The sequence below is a fragment of the Phoca vitulina genome, unplaced genomic scaffold (assembly GCF_004348235.1).
Source record: "Phoca vitulina isolate PV1807 unplaced genomic scaffold, GSC_HSeal_1.0 scaffold16, whole genome shotgun sequence".
Classification (NCBI taxonomy): Eukaryota; Metazoa; Chordata; class Mammalia; order Carnivora; family Phocidae; genus Phoca; species Phoca vitulina.
This window is the reverse complement of record NW_022589719.1, coordinates 24,135,112-24,141,552: the sequence shown is the minus strand read 5'-3', so window position 1 is coordinate 24,141,552 and position 6,441 is coordinate 24,135,112.

Genomic DNA, 6,441 nt, shown 5'->3' with positions numbered 1-6,441 from the left:
GGCTCAGTCGTTAAGCGTCTGCCTTCGGCTCAGGTCATGATCCCAGGATCCTGGGATCGAGCCCCACATCGGGCTCCCTGCTCAGCGGGAAGCCTGCTTCTCCCTCTCCCACTCCCCCTGCTTGTGTTCCCTCTCTCCCTGTCTCTCTGTCAAATAAATAAATAAAATCTTAAAAAAAATAATAATTGATGAGCTGGAGGACATGCAGGCCAACTGGGCTAAGAGGTCTTGTGCCCTGACTTAAGCCAGAGGCCAAGGCATTGACTCTCATAGGTGACTCTCTGCTCGGCCCCGGAGGAGACAGTGCGGGTGTATCCTACTTTCTGCGACGAGCCAGACAGGAGCTGCGGTTAATGGAGGACTGCTGGGCCTTTCCTTCTATCTGCTAAACTCTGTCCCAGGCGATATGGAAGCGTGAGAGGAGACAACAATATATTAACCGTAGGTCCTACGCTCACGGACAGGTAGGGACAGAAGACATTTACAAAAATAACCCTTGAGAAGAAATGAATGCTCCAAAAGAAAAATTCAAAACATGGTCTCCTGATGGGAAGATGGAAAGATAAGGTCAGAGTGTTAGAAAGGTGAAAGGCAAGCCGTTGGCTTCTCCCCTCCTGGCTTGTAGCTGTGTTTTCTGAGCTGTGTCACAGAAGCAGACTCACCCCCTTTCCTCAGACCAGCCATTCGTTTTACCTCAGCAAGGTTCTCAGTTCTAGGGGGATGCCAAAATGTAAGAAATGACCCTGCCCCTAGAAAGGTTTACAACCTGCCAAGCAGAGAAGAAAAATACATGTGAAACAAGTCAAACCATTCCAGAGAGAAGGCAGTTGAATACTAAATTGTGGTGTGCTGGCCAAGACTTTTAGATGCATTCAGAAAAGATAATCCAATGGAGAAAGAAGTATTTAGGAAAGCCTGGAGGGGAAGATGGGATTTTGTGGCGTTCAATTTGAATTTAAGTAGGGTTTGGCTGGAGGAGGGAGAAGAGCATCCTGGGGAAGAGCTTGGTGAAAGTTAAGAATGGGTATGAGTTATGAGAAAGACAGAGGCAGCCCCTGGCATCTGGGGGCTGGCCTGGTATTTCAGTTAGACCGTGGGGTTCTGTCGAAATAAAGAATTGCACAAAACAACATCAGACAAGGCCACTCTGTGACCATGATCAATCAAGACAAAAACATGATCACTCATGTCTGAATACAGGCAGAAGTAAGAACATTGTCCAGGGGCACGTGGGTGGCTCAGTCGTTAAGCATCTGCCTTCGGCTCAGGTCATGATCCCAGGGTCCTGGGATCGAGCCCCACATCGGGCTCCCCGCTCCGCGGGAAGCCTGCTTTTCCCTCTCCCACTCCCCCTGCTTGTGTTCCCTCTCTCGCTGTGTCTCTCTCTGTGAAATAAATAAATAAAATCTTTTAAAAAAAAAAAAGAACATTGTCCAAACCACAAAAATAACCAAACATCGCCCTATTAATTTGGCTAATATGGAAGCAGCTTCTTTGCCAACCACAGCTTTAGCTTTGCTTTTGCTTCATTCCTCCCACCTTGTGGATAAGATTTATTGATACCCAATCACAGAATCACTCCAATTTCCTGACAACCTCCAATCCAGAGCAATGCCCCACTTGCCTGAACCCTTATCCAAATCATCCAACACAAATCAAATCTACAAGTCTTCTTAACAACTTCTTACAGAGATGTTCCACCATATGCACTTGCTGTTGCATTGAGCAATAAACCCCAAGTTCAACTACAGGGTGTTCTTTTTTTTTTTTTTTAAGATTTTATTTATTTATTTAATTGACAGAGAGAGAGAGAGACAGCGTGAGAGGCAACACAAGCAGCGGGGAGTGGGAGAGGGAGAAGCAGGCTTCCGGCCAAGCAGGGAGCCCAATGCAGGGCTCGACCCCAGGACCCCAGGATCATGACCTGAGATGAAGGCAGTTGCTTAACCAACTGAGCCACCCAGGCCCCCCCACAGGGGTGTTCTTGATAGTGTTTGAGTTGGAGGCATTGACATTTATGAGTAGGGTAGGAGGCAGCTTGAAGAGGAGAAAGTTGGTCATATTGAGGATCTGTTCCCAGAGGCCAGATTGAGGGGGAGGTTGAAAGGCAGGCAGAATTAAAATTTCATTCATTTTACTGACATTTATTAAAACCTACTCTGTTCCTGGCAGTATTCCAGTGAAAGAGAATGCTGAAATGAAAAATGCTCTTTTGGGGCACCTGGGTGGCTGAGTCGTTAAGTGTCTGCCTTCAGCTCAGGTCGTGATCCCGGGGTCCTAGGATCGAGCCCCCACATCGGGCTCCCTGCTCCGCGGGAAGCCTGCTTCTTCCTCTCCCACTCCCCCTGTTTGTGTTCCCTCTCTCGCTGTGTCTCTCTCTGTCAAATAAATAAATAAAATCTTTAAAAGAAGAAAAAAGAAAAATGCTCTTTGCCCCTATGGAGTGTGCTTTCTATGGTGGGAAAGACAGGTAATCCTACAATTGGGTGTGATGAGTTTAATGAGAGAGGAAGCATTGGGTTTGGGCAGGGCTGGGGTTGGGCACAGAAAGAGGACACTAACTCAGCATGGAGTGGTGTTAAAAAGGAACAGTGTCAGAGAAGGGGCCCACTTAAGCTGAATCTTGAGAGATGGGAGGGGTGGGGGAGGATATTCCAGGCAGAGAGAGTAGGAAATGGGAAGGCAGTAATTAGCCATGATGGATTCATGAGCAGAGGAAATGTCCTGCTTAATGCCAGGATTTCTGTTTTTAGGATAGGGAAGGTTTTCCATGGTGAATTAAAAAAACAAAAACGCACGTGAGTAGTGGAAACCCGCCTTGAACATGCCAGGAAAGTGTTTTGTTTCAGGTTGTGCTTTGGGGCATTCTTACCCTGGGTTTTGCTGTGTTTCACCACGAAACAACTGTCTAGTGACTTACTGTCACCCATTTGCATCTGATGAACCATCAGGAGCAGGTGGACAAAAGTATTTAATATATATATATATATTTTTTGATGCCACTAATCTGATAAGGAGGGTAATGGTGCAGCTCGGCTCTGGTTTCCTGCCAGAGGAACGGCTATGCTATGAAGCCCTGTTTATAGATGCTTTGGTCTTATCTGTGACATTACCTTTGACATACGGCATCACAAGGCAATTCATTCAAAAGCTGCTGGTGATAGCAAATGAAGGTCTCGTGTTCACACTGGAAGCCAGGCAGACCACGAGCATGACCCTAAATAATGCCAGTTTCTTTGATCTGCAAAACAATATGTGGCTTACGTGTTTTCTGGAACAAAGAGTATGGCACAGTGGGAAGAGCATTATTCTTAGATGATGTCTCTTGGATTCCTCCTTTCACTTCTCTCTGTCTAAGTTTCATCATCACGAAGTCCAGAGGAGGTACTTGCTGGTCTTTCAGATCCCTCCCAGTTTGAAAACCTGGGATCTTGTGAGCTGCTGCAGAAACCAGTGACTGCTTCCACTCTGACCTCCCTATGGGAAGTTTCCATCCAGTAGGAATCATTTTTCTGGTGCAGGCCAGTACATGACTCTGATTCTGATCAAGCCGTCTATGGATCCAAAAGCTCTGCTGAGTCTGCAAAACCATCCATAATCCATGAGGACGGTGTGTGCAGGCTTCCCACACACAGTTACTGCATCCAGTGGTTTGCAAACGACAGCCTCAAGGGTTCTGCCAAGCTTGCAGGGAAATGACGTTTAAACTCCTCCTCAAGGATCGGAAATGGACCAAATACAGCCTCTAGAGTCCTTGTTCCTTGGCATCTCCGATACATAGTTCAGTGCCCAGATATGAATAAATTCTGCAATAGTGCTAAATGAAAACATGGCTCTGACCCTCTAGGATGCCTCTGGCATCCATTTTCAAAAACACAATTTGGGGTAGCTTTGGAAGTGTCAGACAGCTGTGTAAATACCGAAAAAAACCCACCTTCCGTCTTCGCTGTGGGGCATGAGGCACCATCCACGCTCTAAATCAATATCCTGTCGTGCAAAACCTGGGTGTGGGATGCCAGGAAACTTCCCCAGGCAACTGCCAGAGTCCTGAGGCCGTCTGCATTAAAGTGCTCTGTGAACTGTAAAGTGTTCTACAAATAGAAGTTGTTATATAATCTCCTGGCAATACGTTATTTACCCATAAGAGCTGAACGAGGTGGTGAAGAAGCTCTATGCCATCCTCAGGAGCTCGTGCCAGACAAGTAGCCATCGTGGGAAGCGCGGGGACCAGAGAGTCAGAAACCAGGCGTTTGAATTCTGGCAATGCTTTCTACTCACTCTCTTCCAAAGACTCTAAAACTCCCCAGTAGCAGAAATAAAAATGCTTCTCTCTGTGGTAGAGCCAAGCCAGTTGCCTATGGGTGGATGAATCACATGCTTGTGGGACTGGGGGACTGCATTTATATTCCCCTTACATTCCCATCCTCCCACTCCAGTCTCCACTGCCCCGCTTTGGCTCCTGCCCCTACTATGACATTGACACTCCCGGAGCATGTGACAAAAACCTGGCCCAAGGAACCACAGCTTACTTTCTGTCTGTAGAGGAAGGCAGTGGGCTGCTTGGGTAGCTGTGGTTCTTCCGGGTGAAACCAATGGCCTGGAGGAGGCAGTCTTGGTACGATCCGCTCACATCCTCCCCAGATCTTCAGACTTTCAGGGCGCATCTCCGCAGACACATTTACTGTATGTACACTGTCCCTTTGTGTTTGGCTTTCCCTGTGTCCTAAGGCCCTGGAGTCTGAGAGTTTTGTCATAATTCTAGGCTGCCTACCAAGCCACATTTGGGTGGCAGCATGGAGGCTGCTGACCTATTCTGCAGAGAGGCACGGTAGCAAAACTAGATGAAGAACATCTCTGAAAGGCAGCCTGCTTTTTCAAGTTCATGTCATATTTTACTAGATTTCCAAGGCTAGCAGCTGTGGCCTCCTCCAGGCTGGTGTGGTAGGTTGGTACCTGAAAAGAGAAATCCATATCCGAATTTCCAGAACCTGTGAATGTTATCTAGAAAAAAAGGGATCTTTGTAGATGTAGTTAAGGGTCTTACGATGAGATCATCCTGGATGATCCGAGTAGGTCTTAAATCCAGGGGTAAGTATCTTTGTAAGAGCGAGGCGGAGATGACAGAACATTGTGTGTCAATCATAATTCAATTAAAGACAACAACAACAACCACAAACCATTGCATAAGGTGTTGAGTTGTAGAATCGCTGTGTTGTACACCTGAAACTAATGTAACATTGTGTGTCAACTATACTTCAAAAAAAAAAAAGAGTAAAAAAATAAAAACAGTGAGGCAGAGGGGGAATGAGACACAGGCAGAGAGACAGACACACAGAGAAGACGATGTGAAGACAGAGGCTGCAATGTCCAACCTTTGGACAGAATTGCAGACCTGGAAAGAGTTGCGAAAAGGTTACAAAGAATTTCCATATACTCGTCCTTAATTTCCTAAATGTTACATCAGATAGAAGTACAATACAGTGATCAAGAGGTGAGAATTACGGATTTTCTGGCTGGCTCAGTCGTTGGAGCACGCTACACTTGATCTCAGGGGTCGTGAGTTCAAGCCCCATGTTGGGCATAGAGCTTACTTAAAAAAAAAGGATGAGAAAATTAGTACTAATGACACTATTATCCAATCTACAAACTTTATTCAAATTTTGCCAAATGCCCCAGTCATGTCCTTCTCTGGTCCAGAACCCAATCCAAGATCACAGGTTGGGATTCATTTTGGAAATGTACCTCTCCCTTACCATCCACATTTAACCCATCAGAAAGTTCTATCGATTCCTTCCCCCGGATACTTCTTCAGTCCCTGTACTGAGCAGCTGCACCTAGAACCAGCCCCTATCCCTGGTACCTAGATGACCGAAGCAACCTCCTAAATGGTCTCCCTCTTTTTGTCTCCCTCTAATACAGGGGCCACGTGGTTTTTGTGTGAAGGGCTTGATAGCAAACATTTTAGGCTTTTCTGACCCTGCGATCCCCATTGCAACCGCTCCACTCTTCCATTGCAATGTGGAAGCAGCCATAGACAATATGTAAACAAGTGAGCGTGACTCTGTTCTAATAAAACTTTATGGACACTGGAATTTGTCCTTAAAACCTTCACATATCACCAAATCTTCTTCTTCTTTCTTTTTAAAGATTTTATTTATTTATTTGACAGAGAGATAGAGAGAGAGAACAAGTAGGCAGAGAGGCAGGCAGAGGGAGAGGGAGAAGCAGGCTCCCCGCTGAGCAGGGAGCCCGATGTGTGGCTCCATCCCAGGACCCCGGGATCATGACCTGAGCCGAAGGCAGCCGCTTAACTGACTGAGCCACCCAGGCGCCCCACCAAATCTTCTTTTGATTCCTTTCAACCATTTAAAAATGTGAAACCGGGGCGCCTGGGTGGCTCAGTCCGTTAAGCGTCTGCCTTCGGCTCAGGTCATGATCCCC